At 49.6% G+C, this 24,689-nt stretch overlaps 1 long non-coding RNA gene across 1 annotated transcript; it reads right to left on the bottom strand.

Annotated features, from left to right (window-relative positions):
* Window positions 1-13,989: 13,989 nt before the first annotated feature.
* Window positions 13,990-24,294, bottom strand: LOC112641085 (uncharacterized). The gene is made up of 4 exons (XR_003124490.3): window positions 23,432-24,294; window positions 20,616-20,782; window positions 19,493-19,634; window positions 13,990-18,479 (listed from the first exon to the last, which is right to left on the bottom strand). It is a non-coding gene; the product is annotated as an uncharacterized LOC112641085 (long non-coding RNA).
* Between the last annotated feature and the right edge of the window lie 395 nt (window positions 24,295-24,689).

The raw sequence follows: 24,689 nt of genomic DNA, 5'->3' as shown, positions 1-24,689 counted from the left end.
CGCCTACTCTGAGCCCAAGTGCCTCTCGGGGGGGCCGTGCCCACTGGAGCATCGTAAGCACCCCGTGGCCTCACTTAGACCCCGTCACCATTAGCCGGACGGTAATAATAAAGACGTCGATGACCCAACAGTTGGTTAAGTAGAGCTCAAGACAGAACTGAAAAACAGATGGGAAGGAAACCGTACGCAGCAAAGGGCGAGAGATGAAAAACGTGAAAAAGAGGTTAATGGGCACAGGACAAAAAAAAGGGTCCAAAGATCTATTATGAGAATCGTTGGAGTCCCAAAGCAGCAAAGAGAGATGACGAAGGAGAGGCAATTTTTGTAGAATAATGGCCAGAACTGATGAAAGGCTCCAATCCCCACATTTCAAGAGACCAGTAAATTCCAAGCAGGTTAAGTTAAAAGGCGTAGACCCCTGGGGTACACCGTACTGTGCACTAAAAGCAGCAAATGAGAAAGACAAGTTACCCTCAGAAGAACGCCCAGGTTACTAGACCAGCAGATCGACTGATTTTTTTTTTTAATGGAGATATAATCCACAGAGCATAAGCTTCATTCTTTTAGTTTACGGTTCGGGGGTTTGAGGTTCCTCGCGAGGTCGTAGTAGGGCCACCAGCACCGCACACGCCCGGAAGGTCTTCGTCACCCCGCCAGGCAATCCCACACACCCCAGCACTCACGCCCCTTTCCAGTCCCTTCCTCCCGCCGTCGGCAGCCAAAAGTCTGATTTCTGTCTCTACGGATTTGCTTATTTTTGACATTTTTGGTAAATGGAATCATAGGACGTGTGACCCCGTGTGACGCCATGTGCCTGGTTTACTTCCCTTAGTGTAACGTGCCCAGGGTTTATCCCTGAATAGTAGGCGGTGCACCGAGGGGTCACCCGTCCTGGGGGGCCCTTCGTCAGCGGGGAGCCTGCGGGTGCTCCTGCTCTGTGGCCGTGGTGAGCAACACGGGCACTCGGGCTCGAGTCTTGGTGCGAAGCTGGGTTTCCGGCTCCCTTGACACACGCCTAGAGGGTGACGCTGGGTCACGTGGGCACAGGTTGGTTTTTCTTTTTTTTTTTTTTTTAAGATTTTTATTTATTTATTCCTGAGAGACACAGAGAGAGGCAGAGACCCAGGCAGAGGGAGAAGCAGGCTCCCTGCGGGGAGCCCGACGAGGGACTCGATCCCGGGATCACGCCCTGGGCCGCAGGCAGGCGCCCAGCCGCTGAGCACCCCTGCCTGGGGATCCCACCCGCATCCCCAAAGTGGCCGCGCCGTCGTGTGTCCTGCCCGCAGCGCCGAGGGTTCGGACCCCGCACGCGGCCCCATCCACACCCGTGACCGTTCACGTGCTGACTGCAGCCACTGAGGGTGAAACAGGATTTCCCCGCGACTCCGGTTTGCTCCTCTTACGACGAATGACGGTCGTGACGCTTCGTGTGCTTGGGGATCATTTCTTTCTCTTCTTTGGAGAAACGTCTATTTGAACGCTTTGTTCGTTTTTTTTTAAATTGGATTGCCGAGTCAGGAGAGAATTCCTTGTATACTGTGTACGGTAACATATATATATTGTCTATGTATTCCTTACATCTCGATACCGGATTCTTAGTAGACACGTGGTTTTTAGATATTTTCTCACGTTTCGTGATGGCTTTTCCAGCCTCTTGACAGTACCCAGGTACTTTCTCTCAGCCAGGGAGTCCCAATCTCAGAAAGAAAAAATGTCTTGAATCACCTCAGCCTCTGGTGATTGGCCGGCGTCCTCGTGTCCTCAGCCCCCGCCGGGTGATCCTCGTGGGGGAGCCCGGTGACACCCCACGGTGTTGGCTGTCCGAGCCCCGGGAGCGGGCCGAGCGCCCACAGCTGCCAGCGTGCGGGGCCGGCAAGGGAAGGCCGCAGCAGGTTGGTGGGGTCTCTACCACCCACGGGTGTTCGCATGCGGCTTGCATCCGGATGCCAGCTGCTAGACGGGGGAGAAGATGAGGGTCTGCCCTGGGGGGACCCCGGGTGCCCGTGAGCGGAGGCTGGCCCTGCCACTCAGCTCCTCGCTTTTTAAAAAAACACTTGCTTCCCTGGGGTCGCAAGAGAGAGAATTCGGGGAGCCTCCCCTCCATTCCCGCCATCGAGAGGGCCCCTTCGGGCAGCCCCTATCTCCGCACCGGCCTCTCCCTTCCACGCCCTCCCACCCCTACCCTGCGGCCGGTTCAGGTTCGGCAGCAGCTGCTCCGACTCCCTCCCTCGCCGCCGTCCCTCGGCCCGTCCTGGCCTTGGCGTTCGTGGCCGCCCTTGCTGTCCCTCCCCGAACCCCTTGTCGTTTACCCGCTGAGAACCCAACAGAAGGGTCTAGTCCTTTTGTCTTCTAAACACGTGGCCCCCGTGAAGTTTGTGGAAAGAACATGTAAGTGAACGCAGCGCTCCCTCACGGCCCCTGCTCTCCTCCCCCCGCGACCCATCACTGGGCGGGCGTCCAGCCTGCCTTCCAGATCTTTCCCCATCATCACTTCCGGCTGCATTCCCGTGGCCTCTCCCCGCGGTCCCCCCCTTGTCGCCATGGCAACTTCAGTCCCTGGGCCTTTGTTCACTTCCTCTCTCCTCTGAGAATGTCCTGATGCATTCCCTGGAGCTAAGGGGAGTTGTCCTTGCCCTCCTGGGCCAGCTCCTCCTGCGTCCTTCTCCTCTGCTGACCTCCCCGCACCCCTAGTGGGGTCCCAGGCCCCGCAGTGCCCGCGGCTCCTGTGCCCTGGGTCTGCTTCCCTCTGACAAGGGCTGCGTCCCTCCCGGCTCCTCCCGGGGCCTGGCTAATAGGCAGGGGCTGGGCTGAGCTGCATTTTACGTGCAAGCTTAATGTTAGGTTGTATCATCCGGGGAGAAAAAGGAGGAGCAGGAGGTACGGATTCTAGAACAATGTCCTCTCGACTCGCCCAGATCCTTGATATTGCAGATCAAGCTGAGCCCCGCGTGTCATCCCCTCCTCCCCCTCCCCTTCCAGGCTCTGGCTCCTCTGCATGGCCAGCCTCCATCCTCCACCCCCAGCCCCAGCCCGCTGGACGGGCCCGTCGCAGGGAGGAGGCCGGGGCTCCCGGGGCGGCCTCCGTGGGACCTGGCAGGTGCCGGACGCCCCTCCAGCTGCAGACGGGTGAGGACGGCGGCTTGGGGCGCTCAGGCCCCCTTCCTCCTCTCGATCTGCGGGGAAGCTGCTGCGTGACCCTGAGAGGAGAGAACGCCGGCGGGGTCCCCCCCACAGTGTGGGTGCCCCTCCAGCACCCCCCGCCCACGGCCCCTGACTCTGCTCACCGCTCGCCTGACCTAAGTGCCTCTCCCTCACTGCCCTCCTGCTTTTCCCGACGATGCTCCTTCCCTCTCTCCGGGGTCAGTCAGCCGCCTCCGCCGTGTCTTGTGAGTGCCCCGTGCTTCCTTTACCCCAACTGCTCCCCCCATATCAGAATGGCCGCGTGCGTTGACCCTGCGCCCGCCCCAGAGCATGAACACCTTGTGCAGAGCCCCTCGCCTACGGTCATGGTCCATAAATACCCCATCAATGAATAAATGATGCCGTTCCCACTTCCTCGCGGGCCCCTGGGGGTAACGCTGCTTCCTGGCGGGACACGAAGACCCCAAAGTAACCAGTTTGTTGAAATACACAGCTCATGGGGTTTGCTCAGTTTTGGGTCCCCCAAGGCCTCTGTATCCAGGATTCTTCCTCTATCCCTGCGCAGAAGCAGACCCACGCCTCGCTGTCCCTGGGTCATACAAACCACCCCAGTCCAGCGACCAGCAGGCCGGCAAGCAAGCCCCAGCTCCCCCAGGGACCTGCTACCCGGGTCTCTCCGCTTAGTGCCACTCCACTCTCGCTGACAGGTGCCCATTATGGGTCCCCTGGGTGCCTCCACCCATTAAGTGCTGCGTTTGGCTCAGGTCATGGTCCCGGGGCCTGGGATCGAGCCCACGCCTGCAGCTCCTTGCTCAGCGGGGGTCTGGTTCTCCATGTCCCGCTCCCCGGCTTGTGCTCTCTCTCCCTCTCTCTCAAATAAATAAATATATAAATAAAACATTTTTTTAAAAAGTCCTGTCTCCCTTGGAGTCCTGCGGTAGCCTTCCTACTGGCCTCCAGGTCTGCCTCTCTGACTTTCTAAAGTGCAGGTGAACTTCTTACCACAGGTTTTCAGGGCTCTCAGTTGTCTACTGAGTCGGATTCAAATTCTGAAGCTGCGGTTCAAGAGTCTCCAGGATCCAACACGAGCCCATTCCCGGCTTTCCCTCCCACGAAGCTCAGGTCTGTGTTGCCACCGAATTGCTCGCCGATCCCGAACATGCCTGTACTCACACTGTTCCACTAGCCTCGATGCCTCGACCTCTGCTTTTTCCCCATCACGACCAACTCGGTCCCCCAGGCTCAAATGCCACCTTCTCTCGGGGGGCTGTCCCCGGCTCCCGAGTCGGAGTTACTATGTCACTTCTCAGGGACCCCGTAGCTTCAGCGGACTTGAAGGAGGCCCGAGGCATGGCAGTCCAGTTTTTTTTTTTTTAAGATTTTATTTATTTATTCATGAGAGACACACAGAGAGAGGCAGAGACGCAGGCAGAGGGAGACGCAGGCCCCATGCAGGGAGCCCGACGCGGGACTCGATCCGGGGTCTCCAGGATGACGCCCTGGGCCAAAGGCAGGCGCTAAACCGCTGAGCCACCCGGGCTGCCCATGGCATTACCCAGGATCGCTAAATGCCCGATGGAGTCCGATGCATGGTGACTGGCTACTGCGGTGCGGGGCTTGCGGGCCGTGGGTTGGCAGGAAAGGAAGATCTGCAGATTGGTGAATGGTGAGGCCTCCAGAAGGGTCAGGACACAATCCTCGCTCACCCTTGGAGAGGGGGTGTGCGGATATTGGGGGTAGAGGGATGGGGGACAGATGCAGGAGACAGAAGACACGGTTGGTAAGAAAGTCTCCATTTGTCCTCATAGCCGCAGAGACCCCGCGGCCCGGGTTTCAGCATCAGGACTCCGTGGAGGAGGGGCCCCCACAGTGTGATGCGCGCCTAAACCCAGAGAAGCTGAAGTTTGGGAATTTAACTTCAGATCTGCATCTCCTAAGCGAAGCGAAGGGCACTCTGAAGACCAGAAATGCAGCAGCCTGGGCAAGGGGCTTGCCGAGGGCCTTACTTTCTCTCTCTCCTGACTTAAGGTCTTGAGGTTATTTGGGGGGATGAAATTTTGTGATATGACTGTGCCAATGTCGCTTCCAGGATGGAGTGTGTGGGGCGAGGAGCCCCGTGTGGTTCAGGGTCATAGGTGGTCCCAGCCGTGGAGCTTGCACGAGCATCTCTGGGGCTGCAGACGACCCATATTAAATATGTCCACGGTTCTGCTGGGAGAGACTGAGGCAGGACTCAGTGGGGATGGCCCATTGCCGCTGCACCGTGGCTGAGGTCTCCCCCCGGGTGGCCCAAGGCCTGGAGATCGTTGACCTCTACTGAGGCCTTATGGGACAGCTGCACTTTTTACTTTCCCCTGGATTTCTTGATTTGACGCCACGTCCCAACTCTTGGCGTCTCATATGGTTTCTTCACTCGCACATCCGGTGCTTGGATTCGGGGGCCTAAAGAAGCATCCCTTTCTCTCTCCATGCAGCCTCCCCATGTGGCTACTTCTGGCTTCCCCGTAGCATGGTGGTCTCAGGACAGTCGAACTTTTCTGCAGAACAACCGGCTTCCCCAAGATTTACAGGAAGACACGGGGATTAGAGATGCCAGTTTTTCAAGTATTGAGCCCAGAAACGGGCACAGTGTGATTTGCCATATTATATGGGTCATGGGAGTCATGGAACCTTCCCGGATGCACCGCTAGCTCGTCAGGTGCTTTGTGAGCATCATCTCTGTACTGGCTACCGGCCGGTGTGCCATGGAGGAGCTCGGGCCCTTAAATTACACTGCTTTGGATGATAATGATGATGCCTCGATCTTGCTTACGTCTCTTATCTGAGCCTCACAATAAGACTTCGAGGCAAGCAAAGCAGGTTGCACTATCCTCCCTTTAGGAAGGCTGAGCTTTCAGGGAGCAAAGAGGCCCATACAGGGTGCAAGGTGGGCACGCTCTCGGCCTCCCCAACTCCATACCACCCCCCGGCCACAGTTGAGAGCTTTTTCTGCCATTTGCCCTATACCCTGCTAACGTGCTCTGATTTGTCATGCAGTAGGACTATGTAGCTTAAAAAAAATAGGAACATTTCCCAGGGCTTTCAGAATAATAGTTCTGTTAATGAAATACAGAGCTGGGAATGATAACTCCACTCTACTAACTGTAGTGACGAAGAAAGCCATGTGCTTTACCTTAAGGAGAATCAATATTTGTTTGTCCTTGATGGAGGTGAAATTCACAGAACCTAAAATCAACCATTTTAAAATGACGTAAATGATATTTAGGACAGTCACAATGTGGTACAACCATCACCTCTCCCTAGCTCCAAAACATTATTGTCACCCCCAATGTATGCATCCATTATATAAAATGATACGTAATTTTGTCTTGTACTTGGAATTAAAATGCTTTGTCGGTAATTATTAATGCTAGGTTTTATTAAAATGAAAAATGCTCTGTTTTTGGACTCAAGTTGAAACTCAATTTGGACTCAATTTGAACCGGATTGAAAGCACAGCCCTTCAATTTTCTAGCCATGTGGGTTTCAGAAGGGCATTAATGAGCCTTTTCTTCACTCCTCACAAATGGGAATAATGATGTCTACTTAGAAGGGAAAGTGTGAGGACAGGTGGGAGGATGGGCCTCAAGCACCTCTTACGGGGAACGGTTCTCCACGGTCGCCTACATGACGGTAGTTGTTATTCATGGAATTAATAACCAGAAAGGAGTTCTAGGACCTTCGGAAAACCATTATGACCCTCGGGGCCTCCGACTCCCAGAGAGAAACAAAAGTGGAGGTCTAGACGACTTCTAACTCTGATATTTAAGGTGGTAAAATGTCTATCAGGTCTGGGTTCCTTCTGCATCTTTAAAAAGCCTCAGGCGAGGCTCCTGGGTGGATCAGTCGGGTGAATGAGCCTTGGTCGTGGCTCAGATCACGCTCTCAGGGTCGCAGGATCGAACCCCTGCATCAGGCTCTGCGCTCAGAAGAGAGTCTGCTGGAGATTCTCTGTCCCCTCCCACTGCCCCTCCCTCTGCCTCAGATAAATAAATATATCTTTAAAAAGCCTCTTGCACCTTCTTCTCATCCATACCCCCTCACTACACACACGTGCACACACATGCCTCATACATGCATACAAATCTTATTTCTCATCCTCCCAGATAGATTAGAACTTTAATTTTTTTGAAAGCGCTATTGAGGTACACTTGACACCAATGAAATGCACATAGTGTACGACCTGCTAAGGTTTGGGATGAGTAGATGCCCGTGAAGTTTTCGCCATGATCAGGATGATGACGTATTACAGCCACCCCCAAAAGCTTCCTGTTGCTCCTCTGTAATCACTGCTCACATCCCTCCCCACCTCCCATCTGACGTCTGAGATGTCCCCACGTGTGGCATTTGTTTCCCAGCATGTGTAGACGCACGGATTCCCTCGCGCCGGGCGCCATGTGCGCTCTGCTCCTCATCGGCCCCGGCCGCTGGTGGACTCCTGCAGAGCAGGAGATGCTGGCAGGTATGTACGGAAGGATGGGTAAGTCCTTTGCTCCTTTCCTCCCGACGCAGAGATACGGGAGCTTCTCCGTCCGGTGTGCAGTGGTGGATGCCGGGGCAGGGGGAGCCGGGCTGGCGGGGGGCACTGCGCGGGGAGGGGACGGCCTGGAGGCTCCAGGCAGGGGAAGGGGTCGCGGAGGCAGGCCGAACTACTGGCTTGAGCACAGGCCGGGGAATAAGCTGGGAAGGATGAGAAGGTAAGGACTGGGCTGGAGACAGAGCAAGGACATGATTGACAAGCGACAAGAATCAAGGTCCCCGGAGCTGTGGGAAATGAAGCATTTGTGACACAGAAGCACAGAAATAAAAACGAAGCCGGTACCTTGGCTGAGAAGCGGGAGACGGTAAGGTCGGTATGGCCATGCGGGACGGAGGGACCACCCCCGGGAAATGGGCGGAGTTTCTCCAGCGGCCCCAGCAGAGCATACTGGAAGCAAGCAGAGCGCGAGCCGCTTCTTCTCAGCCAGCTTTGTTCCTTCATCTCTTGCTATTTATTTCTTTACTTAATTTATTGAGCTCCTGCAGCTGCAAGCACCGCGTCACCCTGGGTTTACGGGGATGAAAACCATAGTTCCTGGCCACAGGGTGCTTGTAGTCTAGTGGAAAAGACCAGAATGATGCAGGGTGAGAAGCATCTGACCTGCTGAGATCATAATAGTGAGCGGAGCCCGATTCCCTAGGCCTGGATTCGTGCCTCCCACAACCTGTGTGACTTTGGACAAATTATAAAGCTTGCATGCCTCAGTTTCTTCAGCTATAAAGTAGGTAGATGGCAGAACAGAGAAAAGGACCGACCGGGGCAAAGGTGGCCCTCGCCTCACTGCCTTCATAACCGATTTGCCACAGGTGCCTTGAGAGCTCCTTGTGCCCGCGGGGTTGGGCTTCTCCGAGTGACTCCTCTCTGGGGTCTCTCGGGCTTCCTTGAGTCCCAAACACTTTGCTCAAATTCAAGGTTCCGTGTTCAGCATCACTAATTGTTAGGGAAATGCAAAATCTAAGCTACAATGGGCTGTTACCGCAGACCTGTTAGAATGGCTGTTGTCGAAAAGGCAAGAAATAATTTAACTTGGAATGTAAACTGGTGCAGCCATTGTGGAAACCAGTAGGGCATTTCCTCAAAAAATTAAAAATAGAACAATCATACGATCCAGCAATTCCACCTCTGGGTATTTATTCAAAGGAAAGGAAAACACTAACTCAAAAAAGATCTGCATTCCCCCCTGTTCATAGCTGCATTTTTTTTTTTTTTGATGATAGGCAAGACATGGAAGCCACCTAAGTGTTCATTAATGGGTAAAGAAAATGTGATATAGGTGTGTGCATGTATCTGTATCTATACAGATATAATGATATATAGATGTATAATAAAATATTATTCAGCCATTAGAAAAGGAGGAAATTTTACCATTTGTGACAATATGGACTGACCTTGAGGGCACTATGTTAAATAAAACAAGTCAGAGAAATACTGTGATCTCACTTATATATGGAATCTAAAACCAAAAAGCCAAAAACAATGAAACCAAACTCATAGATACAGAGAAGAGACTGATGGTTCCCAGAGGTAGGGTGGGGGTGGGCGTGGGGGGTGGAATGGGTGAAGGTGATCAAAAGATATGAACTTCCAGCTATAAACAAATGGGTCCTAGGGATGTGAGGTACAGCATGGTGACTAGAGTTAATAATACCATGCTGTATATTTGAAAGTTGCTAAGAAAATCGATCATTTTAAAAAAGAAAAATCCAAGGTTCAGAAGAATGGGTGGTTTAGCTTTGGATTTATCATACGTATGAACTCAGAAAGGTGCTCATGAGAGTGTGAAGATGGAGAATTATGGCCCCTGTGGCCTGATTCGCTTTAAGAGGAATTTTGACTGTAAAGAGAGACAAAGCAGGACACTATATAAAAGAAACAATACACACACAAGAAGATAAAACAATTGTGCATCCAACATGGGAACACCCAGAAAGCAGCTAATAACAACCATAAAGGAAGTAATTGACAGTAATAATCGTAGGGGGCTTTAACACCCCCCCCTTACATCAATGGAGAGATCATCCAAAAGATAATCAGTGAGGAAACAGGGGCTTTGAGTGACACATTGGACCAGATGGATCTAACAGATATATTCATATTCAGGACATTCCGTCCTAAAACAGCAGAATGTACATTCTTTTCAGGTGTGCATGAATCTTTCTCCAGAACAGATCACATTTTAGGCCACAAAACAAGTCTCAATACGTTTACAAAGTCTGAAGTTATAGCATGCATCTTTTCTGGCCACATTGCTATAAAATTGGCCACAATAAAGATCTGGAAAGATAACAAATACATGGAGTTTAAATAACATGCTGCTAAACAATGAATGAGTCAACCAAGAAATCAAAGATAAAATAAAAAAAAATACGTTGAGACAAATGAAAATGAAAACACAATGGCCCCAAATCTTTGGGATGCAGCAAAATTGGTTCTAAGAGGGAAGTTTATAGGAGTATAGGCTTACCTTGAGATACAAGAAAAATCTCAAATAAACAACCTAACTCTACACATAAAGAAGCTAGAAAAAGAACAAACAAAATCCAAAACTGGTAAGAGGAAGGAAATAATAAAGATTAGAGCAAAAGTAAATGAAATAAAAACTAAAAAACAAAAACAAAAACAAAACACATCAATAAAATCAGGAGTCAGTTCTTTGAAACAATCAACAGAATGGGTAAATCTTTAGCAAGACTCATTAAGAGAAAGAGAGAGAGAGAGAGAGAACTCAAAGTCAGAACTGAAAGTGGAGAAATGACACCAGTATGACAGAAATACAAAGGATTATAGGGAAATATTATGAAAAATCATGTATCAACAAATTGGGCAACTTTGAGGAAATGGATAAATTCCTAGAAACATAGAACTTCCCAAAACTGAATCAGAAAGAAACAAATTTTGAGTAGACTGATTACCAGTAATGAAATTGAATCAGTAATCAAAAAACTCCCAGGAAACAAAAGTCCAGAACCAGATGGCTTCACGGGTGAATTCTACCAAACATTTAATGAAGAATTCTTTAAAACTTCTAAAATTTCTTCTAAATTCTTCTTCTAAAACTATTTTAAATTCTTCTAAAACTATTCCAAAAATAAAAATAAAAGAGAAAGGAAAGCTTCCAAATTCATTCTACGAGGCCAGCATTACTCAAATACCAAAACCAAATAAAAACACTGCAAAAAAAGAGAAAAATACAGGCCAATATCGCTAATGAACATAGTGAAAAAAATCTCAGCAAAATATTAGCCAACCGAATCCAACAATACATTAAAAAAATCATCATGATCAAGTGGGATTTATTCTTGGGATGCAAAGGTGGAAGTCAATCAACATGATCCATCACATCAACCAAGAGAAAGGATTAAAACCATACAATCATTTCAATAAATTCAGAAAAAGCATTTGACAAAGTACAACATCCATTCATGATAAAAAAAAAAGAAAATCAACAAAATAGGTTTCAACCTAATAAAGTCCATATATGAAAAATTCACAATTAACATCAACTCAGTGGAGAAAAACTGAGAGCTTTACCCCTAAGATCAGGAACAAAACGAGGAGGGATTGGCGTGGTCACCCTCGGGTGGCGGGCAGCCGTGAGGTGCGGAGTCGTGCAAGCACCACGCCGTACGCCCGAGGCAAGCAGAACGCCGGGTGTCCTCTATACTAGAATCAAAATCCATAAATCAATGGAAATTTTAAAAGTGTCATCTCCTCAGTGCCTGGCCCTGTCGTGCGCGGGGGCGTCGGCCGGGAGGTGCTGGCCCAGCCGGCCCAGCGATGCGGAGCTTCCACCTTACCTTTCCAAGGTGTGTGTCCAAGAGAGCAAAGGCTCGGGTGGGACTTACTGTGATTGCTGATGGGTCACGACGAATTCATTTCCCTCTTTGCCAGGGTTGAAGCAGGCAGCTTACGGGGATCGGTCCCGGGCCTCAGGGAGTCACAGGGTGGCCCCGACCCGAGTGGTGCCGCGGGGGCTTGGTGGCCTCCAGGCCTGCGTGGGGCCCTACCCGGGACGCTGGCCCCGCTCTCAGCCCGTCTCTAACCTATGGGTAAATCCCCGGAGCGGAAGGCCTCCGACCTTGGGCTGCGGGCGGCAGGCGGCCAAAGGCTGGGGCACCTTCGCTCCCGCCCGGCTCGTGGCCCTGGGCCCGGGTGCCCTGGATCTGGGCGCTCCCGGCCCTCGCTCTCGGCTCGGCCACACGGCACCTTCCAGAACTCCGGCCTGCTCCCGGCCCGCTGCGCAAGGGACCTCCCTCCAACTTCCCGCTTCGGCCCCATCCTTGCACGAGTCCCACCTCCTGTCACCGGTCCCTGCGCGTGAGTGCGGCCCACGAATGGCTGCACGCCCGGGCCGCCGCCTCCCACGCCCCAGTGCCTGGCGGGCCCTGCACGCACACGGGCCCGGGTGTTGCTCTTCTCTTTTCTCTTAATTAAAAAGCCTTCGATGCCTCAACCACGAACGAGTAGTCCTCGTCCCACGTCCGGGTGAGCCTTCCCACACGCCGCTAAACGAGCTCCACAGCGGAGGCGCGGGACAGCCGCCGACTCCTAGTCACTGAGCCAAGAAGCAGGACACGTCTCTTGGGGTCGGGATGACCTGGAAGCCACCAGCCACCCGTCCTTGCCGTCTGACTGACTGCATTCCCTCAAGACGTGGCGCAGGGGACAGACCGGTGCCCGAGGGTGACAGGCAGCCCCAGCCCCAGCCCGAGGGGCCCAAGGGGGACCCCATGGCCCGGCCCTGCCTCAGAGTCCTTATGGGTCATACCACCCAACGGGGCGGTCGGGAGCCCCCTCCCTGTGCCCTCCCACCCAGGCTGGGCCCTGCCAACCAGGAAGCCAGGAGCGCCCCACAGCCGGCCCTGCGCCCCGGGCCGGGGTCCCCAGGAGCAGCCCGTGTCTCGGTCCCCAGAAGCAGCCCGGGCCGGGGTCCCAAGGACCTGCTGCAGTGGGACAGCATGTTGCACGGGTGTCATTCGTGTGACACACGCGGTTACAAGGTCGCATAAAGGAACAAGTGTTTAATGGCAGTGTGACTGTCCCTGCGCCCCCTAGTTTCCCAGCGGGGCTGGGTAGCCAGCTTTCCAGCAGCGGCCGCCCCCCCATCCCGCTAATGTGCGCCCCGCAGGGACGCAGAGCGGGGCCGTGGGCCTTGAGGGGCCGAGGACCTGCCACTCGGGGACCGGGAGAAATGAGCATGTGGAATATGCACGAAGGTCCCGATTGCAGACTCCACCTGCCCGGAGGCTGGGCTGCTCGGGGCTCGCCCTCTGCACCTCGACGCCCGGTGCAGACGCCCCCTCGCCGTCCCTCGCCGGCCAGCCCCGTGTCACCCCAGGCCACGCTAAGGGAATGGAGCCAACGGATCCGGGACCTGGGTCTATCACCGGAGGGTGGAGGTGGCTCGGCTGCCTAAAGGGAAGGACGCCTACTTCCTTCTCACAGAAGACGGGCTTTAAAAACCTCCTGGTGGGGATCCCTGGGTGGCGCAGCAGTTTGGCGCCTGCCTTTGGCCCAGGGCGCGATCCTGGAGACCTGGGATCGAATCCCACGTCGGGCTCCCGGTGCATGGAGCCTGCTTCTCCCTCTGTCTGTGTCTCTGCCTCTCTCTCTCTCTCTGTGACTATCGTAAGTAAAAAAAAAACAAAAACAAAAACAAAACCTCCCAGTAAGTGTCTTTACCAGGATCCAGAAAAGAGTTTTGGGGAAAAACCAACCAACAAACAAACAAAAAAAAGAATGCCTCCTGGAATGTGATAGACATTCAAGAGGGAAAATAATAAATAGAATCGTAGCTCTGAAACTAATATATATAACACTGCATGTCAGCTAACTGGAATTAAAATAAAAACTTTAAAAATAATAATAAAATAAAATAAAAACTTTAAAAAAAATAAGAAAACAGACGGCGATGTCAATGTCACATGGAACACCTGCTGTGCTCCAGACACTGTGCCAACACCTACGTCTAGTCTTTTTATTTTTTTAATTTAATTTTTATTTTGTTTACGTCTACTTTATTTATTTATTTATTTATTTATTTATTTATTTATTTTACATCTAGTCTTTTTAAAATCTAATTTCAAATAGGGGGAAAAAACAAATAGGGGCATCTGGGTGTCTCAGTCACTTAGGCATTTGACTCTTGGTCTCAGGGTCATGAGTTCGAGCCCCACGTTGGGCTCCACAATGGGTGCGCCGCCTACTTAAAAATATGATTTCAAGGGAAAAAAAAAGCCCCCGGGTTTATCCATGATTTTAACAGTTAATTATTTTTACAAAGTTTATTTAAGGTTAAATGAGGTCATCTGGGTGGGACTCTAGTACAATGGACTGCACAATACCAACTTTTGGAAGAGCAGATCTGGGGGAAAGAGCACGTCTCTTCCCACGTCACCGTGTCTTTCACTCCTAAGATTAGAGCCCACGCTTGAGGACCTCAATGCTTCCTTGCAGATACGCCCACTTCTCTCTTCCTGCGATGCTCCCATTGTATTCACGGGGCAAACCTCTCAACTGGCGTCAATCGACAACTCTTTCTGCCGTTGTACCTGGGGTGCCAAGCACTGCCGGCAGAGTAAGCTCTCCCCAGAGCTTTGGGAATTACAACGAGGCCACCACGGTCCACAGCGAGTCATCCCTCTGTTTCTCCAGTCTGTCCCCCTCTCCGCATGGCCGTCTCCAACTTCTCTCTGCTCAGAGCCCCCCCATCTCTTACCCTGGGCACCCAGTAAATATCCCTGTGCCCTATTTTAACAAGAAAATAAAAGCACTAGGTTGACACTTCCTCATCCTCCAGACACCCCCTAACTATGAACATATCCCTATTCCTACCCATTCTAAACCCTTTTCTTCCCATATTAGTGGAAAGTATATTATTCTTCCCAATTACAATCAACCCATCCCCTCATCTTGTGCTTGGGATTTGGCCTCCTCGGGGGTCTCCTTCACGAATTATTCTAACATTCTCCCAATACGCCAACTTCTCTGCCTCGTCCTGCACCTTCCCAGCATTTAAAAGCGCCCGGTGCTGGTTAGACATACACAAAGCATCATTCTCCTCATGACTCCTGCTTAGTTGGCATCAGATACAGGAGAATAATATCCGGTGCGCCGCGGCGACCACGAATCACAAACATTTCAGTTCCTTTGGGTGCAAGGCAGTTTTTGATTGTAAACCATGTCTTGGGATCCCTTATAAACACAATTGAAAGTTACTGATTTCTTTTCCAGTGCAGAAAACAATTGTTCAAGTCAAGTGTTTCAGAGAATCACATTTCTTTCTCCGAGAGAATCATTGCATAACCAGAAGGAGGATGCGCGTCCTTAAACTTAGATCTACTCTGCCGTTGTGTCTCACCTTCGCCCCTCGGGGTGTGGTCCAATGCCTGCGTGCAAGAGGTGAAATGTAGCAGAAGAACGATGGCTAGTTTGCCCATGAGCGATGGGGGGACAGGGCCACTCTCATGGTTTTTTTTTTAGGAGTATGCACCATTTCCTTCATTTACTCAGTCATTCGGAAAGGGTTATGGAGTTCCTGCTTTGAGCCAGGCACTAAGGAAGGCAGATGCTGAACCTGTCTTTAACGTCGAGGGGATGTTAATTGTTGTGTCCTTAACAACAATCCTCTGACACAGATCTACAATCCCTGAGCCATGGTTTCAAAGTTCAAGGAACTTGGAACGCTGAAATCTATTTTAGAAGTGTGCAACGCTCGTTTGTCAGTGAAGTTGACCAGACTGACTCGAAGCTATTTATGGACTTTATTCCAAGTATGAAACATTGGCCATGGCTTCAGACACATCCCTGAAGAATATTAACATGTTAGATTTATCGTGTGCTGCCTGAGGCCCGGGGAGGGCATTATGAATATGGGAGTTCAAGGGCTTCTGGCTATAGGAGTGTCTGTGTATGGATCCCACGCCTGTATGAAGAGATTCGGGTGGGGAGCAAAACCACTATTGGGCACCCCACTGAGTATCCAATACCATACAAATCACTTTGTAGGACCCCCTCAGGACAGCTCAAGGAGGTAAGCACTGCACTCCCCATCTTATAGAGGAAGGTAGCAGGTCTCCAGTGGGTTAAACCGCTTGCATAAGAAGGGACTTGGCCAGGATTCAAGCTCTCCTCGGTTGATTCGTGTGTGTTGATATATGCACAAACCGCTCAGGAGTGACCGAGAGGGAAGGTTTATGTCACAAGGTGGTTTGGTCACTGACATTGTGTCATCAGAGACATAAAACCATACAGGCCCGTGTGTTTACAAAGAGGCCTAGAGGGGCAGACACACATACTGCTTCGGGGATTTAAGGAACACGTCATAGAGGACGTGGAATTTGGGCTGATTCTTAGGGTCAGAAATCATTCTGCTGGTAAGCTGGTAAGCATGTTTAGTCTTCTCTGCTTGATGGAAAACAGACTCTTGGAATGGGGTCTGGCATCTATTTTTATGTGAGCTTTGCCCCTGCATTCCTCCTCCCCGTGCCCTGTGGCAGGACAGTGAGCTGGGTCTCATGGTTATGCACAGGCCTGCTTCCTTTGGGGCTAGCAATGGGCCCCTGGGCTTAGAGCTTGCAGGGTGGGACCGGCTACATAGATTTTAAAGCTCAGCATCTAGGCCACCGGTCAAAGACGTAACTCTGGGGATCTCATAAAATATATTTTATTTGTACACAAAGCTTATTTTTGTCTTGAGTGGTTGTATATCAAACTCCTTTCATAGGTCTTAAAACAATGAAAAAGGCTTGTCTTGGCTTTGGGTTGTTTATAAGGGCCTAGCTTCCTCTGGGAATTCCAGAACACTGGCCTCGCCCCCTGGGGCAGGAACATGCCTCCGTCATAAATTTCTCCCATGCCACATCAGTCTTTCACTTGGAAGGAGACTGAATTGGTTCATAAACTGGTACAGCAGAAAGTTGTTAGCGCATCTGTGTTAGGACGGGGTGGCGGGGTGCAGAGGAAGGATGTTGTCCTCACACTAGGTGTCAAGGTGTTTTATGAGAAAAGGGGACAAACGGAAAAACCGTGACCAATCAGACTCAGGTTTTAATCACAGCCGAGGACTGGGAGAGGGGGATTCAATAGGACAGTCCCGTCCTGGCACATTCCCCTCCGGGACTGAACAGGCTGACGCCAGGGATGCTGGATGCTTCTAGGTGTACCAGTAGGGCTCTCTGACCATCTAATCCTCCTCTGTTCACTGAGGACAACGAGGTTCCTTCTCAGCTGCTAAAGATTTGTGTCTGGGATCCTAAGTTTTTAAATTTCACACTTAAAATACTTAAGTCATAAAGCCAAGGCAAGGCATGTATTTTTTCAGATGATGTATATTCACGTACAAATGTCTATGTTCAGACACAGATATTCACTCTCAGTCGTTCCTGAGTGGTTTGACACATATATCAGCACACACTTTCCTACAGGTGAGAGCTTGAACCCTGGCGAAGCCCCCTCCTATGCAAACTATTGAACCTAGTGGAAGCCCAAAGTCCTGGTCTGTAAAACGGAGATCGCAACGCCTACCTACCTCCCTGAGCCGTCCTGAGGTTCAAGTAAGATGGTTCATAAAACGTGGGGAGAGGCCCAGAGAAGCAACCGGGGAGGGATTTTGTCAGAGGGTCACCAAGCATCCTACTGCGAAGGGTTAAAGCGAGCTGCAAGCCCCGCTCCGAAATGACCACTCCCGAGCAGCAGCCTCATCTCTAATGAATTTAATAAGCCCTTGTGATGGGCCCGTTCCATCTGCCAGGCGGGGGCAGAGTCGGCCTGAGGTTTGGGCTGCCGGCCGAAGGATACTTACCGCCCGGCCAGGTACGGGCCGGCCTCACTGTGTGCACCTGTAATGGAAAAATCACTAGGCCGTCTCGTTTCGGTGCGGACAGTGAGCGGAGCCCCATTTCACCTTTGGCTGTTCCCATTCCTGCTCCAGGTCTGTTCCATCTTGCAGTAAGTGCTGGCTGGTCGGTCACAGCATCTTTGTGGGTCAGCACTTTATCTCTTTGGGCCTGAGGCTTTGCAAATATCCCATATACTCGCAATTATGAGTGGGGTGTGGATGGAGAGCAAATTGGAAAGTGACTCTAAAGGCGCATGAATGTGTATTATTGCATTTAAAATTTCATTTAAACATCATAAAACCGTTAAATAACATGATGCTGATTTAACTGCGGGTCTGGGTGATGTTTGATTTGATCACAGAAGCAGCCCAGCCATAAAGAAGCTTTTGAGATGTGTCTGTACTCATTTCCCAAACACATATGGGCCACCTGCACGTGCTAGGACAGCGCTAGGAGCCGGCACTGCCGAACTGAGCTGGACTCCCCCTGCGCCGAAGGGCCTCACAACACGGAGGGGAAACAGACACCTCGAGAAATACGTACGACGCGATGTGGTGAGTCCTTTGGTAGGAAGGCAGAGTGTGCTGGAAACACAAGGAAGACACACTGCTGGATTCGGTGAAGTGCGCGAGTGCGTGTGCTTGTGCGTAACACAAAAGCCTTCCCTTCGTGAAGGTCAGGACGTAGCTGAAACTTGAAACTTCAGTGCACACTGGTTAGACGACAGGCTTGAGAATGAAATCGTAAAATTTAAGGCAAAGGAGCAGGATGGCCAAGATGCAAGATGTGTCCTGCGGCGAAAGTAGAGACGAGAGGTTCCTTCATTTCGGCAAACGGTGATCACTAGCGTGTGCGAGGGGGCTGCTTCCTAGTGGGGAACAAGGACATTAATCCCCGTCCTCATACGATTCAACTTTCAGCTGGGGAGAGACACCAAAAGTGAGTAAACAAATAAACAAAAGCTACATATTATAGCCGAGTAAATAAACAGATCGTGTGGGTAGAAACCAATGCCACGGAGGAGACCTGAAAGGAGCTGAATCACGAGGGAGCTTCTCGGAATGAGGTGTGAGCTCCCAGAGAAGGTCAAGTTTGTTGACCCCACAAGGATGAGGAGTCTATCCGGAGAAAAGCGGAGAGCACGCAAGCAAAGAGAAGGGCATTGAGGAGGGCCTTGGAGGGGAGAGAAATCTTCGAAGAAGCGGGGATGGATGTGGGGGAGGCAACGCGTAGGGTAACGAGCGGAGTGGGGTGGCAGTGAGGTGGCCGGGGAACTTCATGCACCCCTACACGCCCGCCCCCCAGCCCGTCTGCCCTTGGCTTGTTGGCTGGCTTCCCACCTCTCACAAGGCCCCAAGGCCAGCCGGGTCCCATTTACGTCTCCGACCTCTTCTCGCTGGCATCCCCCCCGCACACTACCCTTCCTGCTTTTGCTGGAACTCTGCGAGCACGTCCCCGTGGGGGAGACTGGCTGCTGCTCTTCCCTCTGCTGGGAATGCTCTGCTCCCCGTCCTTACCAAGGTCCCCTCTCTCAGTTCATTCCGATCTTTCCTTAAATGTCGTCTCATCAGGACCCCTGGGTGGCCCAGTGGTTTAGCGCCTGCCCTTGGCCCAGGGCATGATGCTGGGGTCCCGGGATCGAGTCCCCTATCGGGCTCCCTGCGTGGAGCCTGCTTCTCCCTCTGCCTCTCTCTCTGTCTCTCTCATGAATAAATAAATGAAATCTTAAAAAAAAAAATGTCATCTCATCAGGGAGACCGTACCTGACCATCCTAGCTAGAGGAGATGTACCCCACCCCCGACACTGTCTCTCTGCCCTGCTTTATTTCCTATAATAATTCCTTATCAATACTAGTGTTTCAGTGTCCATTTCCTTGTCTACTTTTTTCATTTCTGGTGTTTTCTACTAGAATATAAATTTCATGAACTGTACCTGTGAGACCAGGGCTGGCTTCGTGGGGATGAGACCCGGGCAGTAGAAAGAGGAACCCGTCCTCAGAAGATGTCTGTGCTTAGTTTAATCCTCTGCTGTGCAGTCTCAAAATTCACAATGCTTTTATCCTTGAACTTGTGCCCTGTAAGTAAGTCCAGTGCGTCAGCGGGGAATACACGGAGGGGGAGATGAGCAGGGGAGACATTCTGGACAACGGTACATGGGCGCCGCTGTGGTCCAGCAACAATGTCCGTGCACACTGTTGGCCTGGCCACTCGATGTGTGTACACCATGGGGTGCTCCAGGGGCTTTGGGGACCTCGGGCGGTGTCTAGGGACAAGGTGAGGCTCATTAATCCATGGCAGTGACAGTGACATCAGCACCATCAGCAGTAGCCACAGCTGTAGGGAGATTCTATGCAGAGCAACCAGGGGGGACCTGCTGCGAGGCCGGCTGGTCCCTCCATCCATGCAGCTTGTTCTTAAGACTGCGCAAATAATGCTTCGGCCAAACTGCCAGGACAGAAATTGCTGGTGCTCAGACAGTAAACTTCATTGGCAAATAATTACAAGATAAAAGCATAGACATTAAAACTGTAATGAGGAGCCATACCAAGGAATTGTTATAATTCTACAGAGTTTGGAATCCCTGGTTTGGAAAAGTGCTGCAATTACCAGAAATGTGTATTCACAAGCTTAGAAATATAAATTAAATGTAAAGATTGTTGCACCTGACAGAAAAGAACACCATTTTTATATGAAGTTTCAGGTGAACCAATTATTAACAAGGAAGATAATTTTAAAATTAATTTTTCCTTCTAGTTGAAGATACAGTGGTAGAGTACATAAACAGGCATCTTGAATTATGTATAAACCATGAAGTCACTTTAAGTTTTTTTATACAAGCTCCATAACTTAAAGAAAGAGGAAACACTGAAATACCATTGTGTAAATGAAACTTAAAATTAAATGTAGGTTCCCACAGAACTCATTTCTGTCTAAAGAGTTAAACCTTTTTGGAAAAATTGTTTCATAAAAATCATCATCTCTAAATGCAATTATACTTATATTTCAAAATAATTTGCTTAAAATTTATCTCAGTGTTGTCACAACCTATAAAATACCTTTAACAGCTCCAGTAATAGCTGTATCAGCAGAAAGGCCCTTCTCAAAATTAAAAATGTTCAAACATTATTTCCAGTCTTGCATTTGCCAACAGTGATTGATGTTTCTTCAATTTCATTTCTTGAAATGAGGCTGCTAAACGTGTACATTTTCATGACCTAATAAACTGATTTGCAGAAAAGTGAGCCAGAAGAAATCATATGATCCATCAAGATGTCACATTGATATATTATTTATTGTATTATATAAAATTATGACACCAGAAATGTTATTTTTCAACATGTAAGTTTATGCTGTTATTCATGTATCATGATTACCTCAATACAGAAGTCATAAAATACTTTTAAAGGAAAAAATTGTATATTTTAATATGTTTAATAACACTGCTTTTTGATAAAGAGCCCCTCATTTTTGTTTCACACTGGGCCCCACAAGCTGTGTAGCCAGCCTTGAACCAGGATCCTAGAAGGAAACACTGCAATTCCAATGGTTCAAGAGACCTGAGTTATGGAAATCCAGAACGAGAAGGGTTACCTAGCGAGGAATACTGAAAGATCCATAGACTGGCAGTGACAGGAAGATGTTATCACACAAGGAGAAAAGTATTATGGACGCTAGTCAGAGCCGGGGCCGCTGGGTGGGTGTGTTGCTTCGCAGGAGCTTGTGGTTCAGAGGGAGGCAGCGTGACCAGAATCCATGGGCCAATCCTGGGAGTGAGAGGAAGAAACACCCTGATGTCTCTCACCTCTCAGCTTCCAGTCTCTTGCTGTACCTTCCGCTGGTGGAATCCACCAAAAGCTGGAAGTCAAGGCAGCCAAGGTGAGGCAGTCTCCCGGAGCACAGAGCAGGGCAGAAGGGAGCAGAGGAAGGGCTGCTCTGTATGTGTGTGCGTGTGTCTGTGTGTGTGCATATGCAGGTGGATTTTGTCTGTTAAAAATCACTGCTATACCCCAAGCACCTGGTACATGGGGAGTGTTCAAAAACAAAAAAATCTGTTCAATGCAAAGAATAGACAGCTCCGTGTCTGATTAAGTAGTGCTCGTAGCCTCCCATGATCAGCATTCCTTTCTTTCTTATGAATGCTTTTCCTACTAATGTGCCTCACTCCCCTGGGCAAGAGTTGTAGGAGGAACTTCTCAAGACTCAGATGTCAGGACCCCACCATACACGCAGCTACATTGTAAGGAAAGAATCCCAGAGGGCTTGGTTCTCTTTCATATGAACTCCCATGGCCAAGGCAGTACCCTTGCAGTGAACCCTACCCTGACACCCCAGCTGCAGCTGATTGGACCAGGCCATTGTGTGACCGTGTAGCAAGGAGGCCTCTGCGTCAAAGGGGTCCTGACAGGATGTCTGCCCAACAGGAGCACTCCCTACTGAGAGGCAAGTCCATCGAATCTTCTTTTGGGGTAAAGGGTACCCTCTGAGTGAGCAAAGAAGTAGATAAGTGGGTCTGTTCTTACTGTTCCCATGCCCTATGCTAAGGACTAGAAATTGGGCAGAGAATGTGAGAAACCACTATGTCCTAGATATTTCCTAGCTGTGAGAAGCTACCATGGCCACGTCATATCCAAGACGTCACAAGTGCAAGGACAAAAAGCCAACAAGCTAAGCATAGCAGAGTAAAAGGACACGAAGGATTTTGTTGGTGTTATCATTAAGCTGCTGAACTAATACTAGTGATTACCTACCTCAAATTTATTGTTATATGAAAAACAAAAACAGACCTATATTTGTTTCAGCTAATGTTAGTTGAGAATTACAATACTGGCAGCATTCCTAATGGATATGGTGGTCAATGCCCCAAGACATAACCCTTTACTTCTCTCTACATTTTTTTCTCTTTTCATCTGCCATTGGCACTCATGGGTTCTTTTCATTTCTGTGTGTAGGATGCCTTCCATATAGTATGTACTAAAAAATGGATGGATGGATGGACGGATGGTTGTATGGTTGGATGGATGGATGGACGGATGGTTGTATGGTTGGATGGATGGTTGGATGGATGGCTGGATGGTTATATGGATGGTTGCATGGATGGTTGGATGGATGGATGGTTGGATGGATGGATGGATAATTGAGCCTTTGCAGCAAAAGCATGCCAAGCACTGTCTATAGTTTATCGAATCCAAAACAATCCCATGGAGTAAGTACTTTTCTTATACAGAAGAGAAAACTGGGGCTCAGAGAGATTTTTTAAAAACCTGGATCACATATATGGTCAACAGGAGAGATGATTGATACCAGAGTCTAAACTCTTAAACTCTAAATGATCCAGCTCTTTCCCCAATCTCCCCACCTCACTGAAGAAAATACCTCATAACCAGGAGAAACAGAAAACCCAGGGGAAGAAATAGCATTTGGCCCTTGAGATAGGAGATGGACTGTAACAGCAGAAATGAGGACCTTGGATAAGGTTGCAAGATTTAGCAAAAAGAAATGCAGAATGCACAATTAAATTTGAATTTCAGCTAAAGAGCAAATGACCTATAGTGTAAACATGTTCTCATTACATAGCATGCTCCGATTAGGCCGGAATTGTCACTCTCTCATGTAACTTTTTACCTCCATAGCTTGTGCTATGTGTCACCTCTTAGGATGTCCTACTCTTCCTTTTAGCTGACCTTAATACCAAAATCCACTTTTCAAGTTCCATCCATATTCATTACCATTTGCTCACTACTCTCCTACCTGCCAGGTGCATTCATATGGATGACGCTGCTTGGTTTATGAACAGCCTTGCAGATGAGCAGGGTAAGTGTGATTATTAACCCCTCTGTACAGGTAAGAAAACGGAGACTTGGGTCCAACTTACACAGATCATTCCTTCACATGCCTGGGACTCTGGGGTCTTGTGACAGCAACTTCGTTCTTCCCCACTTGTCCATAGGTACCTCTTCCTCTGCTCAGCCTCCCGGTTTGGCTCCTGACTTAAAGCTTACTCTTACTGTTCAAAATATGTACCTCTTACATTTTCAACAACACTTAAGACAGAAATCTGCCTTGTGGGTCTTTTGCCCTGTTCCCCCTTGCACCCCTTTCATGCATATCCAGATCACCCTGGTGAATTTTCCAAAACTCCTGTGGAATACTCTGGAACCCCCCCGCCCCCAAGTCGAAATAACCTGTAGACTTGCCCGAGTCCTTGGCAGGGTGAGTTTCCAGTAACCTGCAACTAAAACTGTCTTGCTTTTCACAGAATGCCAAAAATTATCCGCTTCCAAAATGTGGTCAAATAGTCTTCCTTGATATCTTCCAGTTCGGGGTTTCTTCTGGGTCGGCATTCCCATCGACCACAAAGATATAAAGAACAAATAGCCCAGAAATAGGCTAAGTTTATGTAAAAACAATTCATTCTTCCAGCGTTCATTCAGGTACACTTGGTGGCCCCCGCAGCGTGCTAGGCACTGTTGGCGGTGGGGATCAAGGGTAAGAGAGACGCGGTCCTCCGCTCCAGGGCTCGCAGTCTGTCAGAGGTGATTTCACTTAAACAAACACCAGAGTACACAGCACACCGGATAAACGTGTGGAAGTGCGGAGGTGGAAGGTATTTACCTGCAGCTTGGAAAAATAAGAAGATATTACTTCCATGTTTAACCTGAATCCGCTCCAATGTCCATACAGCCGGTCTGGATGTGTTAATTATGTGCACTGTAGCCTCCGAGGAAGTGCTGTGATTATCTCTAGAATTTCTATTTTATTTTTTTTTAATTTATTTTTTATTGGTGTTCAATTTACTAACGTACAGAATAACACCCAGTGCCCGTCACCCATTCACTCCCACCCCCCGCCCTCCTCCCCTTCTACCACCCCTAGTTCGTTTCCCAGAGTTAGCAGTCTTTACGTTCTGTCTCCCTTTCTGATATTTCCCACACATTTCTTCTCCATTCCCTTATATTCCCTTTCACTATTATTTATATTCCCCAAATGAATGAGAACATATAATGTTTGTCCTTCTCCGACTGACTTACTTCACTCAGCATAATACCCTCCAGTTCCATCCACGTTGAAGCAAATGGGTGGGTATTTGTCATTTCTAATAGCTGAGTAATATTCCATTGTATACATAAACC

Source organism: Canis lupus, chromosome 6, assembly GCF_003254725.2.
Source record: "Canis lupus dingo isolate Sandy chromosome 6, ASM325472v2, whole genome shotgun sequence".
NCBI classification, from domain to species: domain Eukaryota; kingdom Metazoa; phylum Chordata; class Mammalia; order Carnivora; family Canidae; genus Canis; species Canis lupus.
This window is presented reverse-complemented; position numbering and strand designations above follow the sequence as displayed.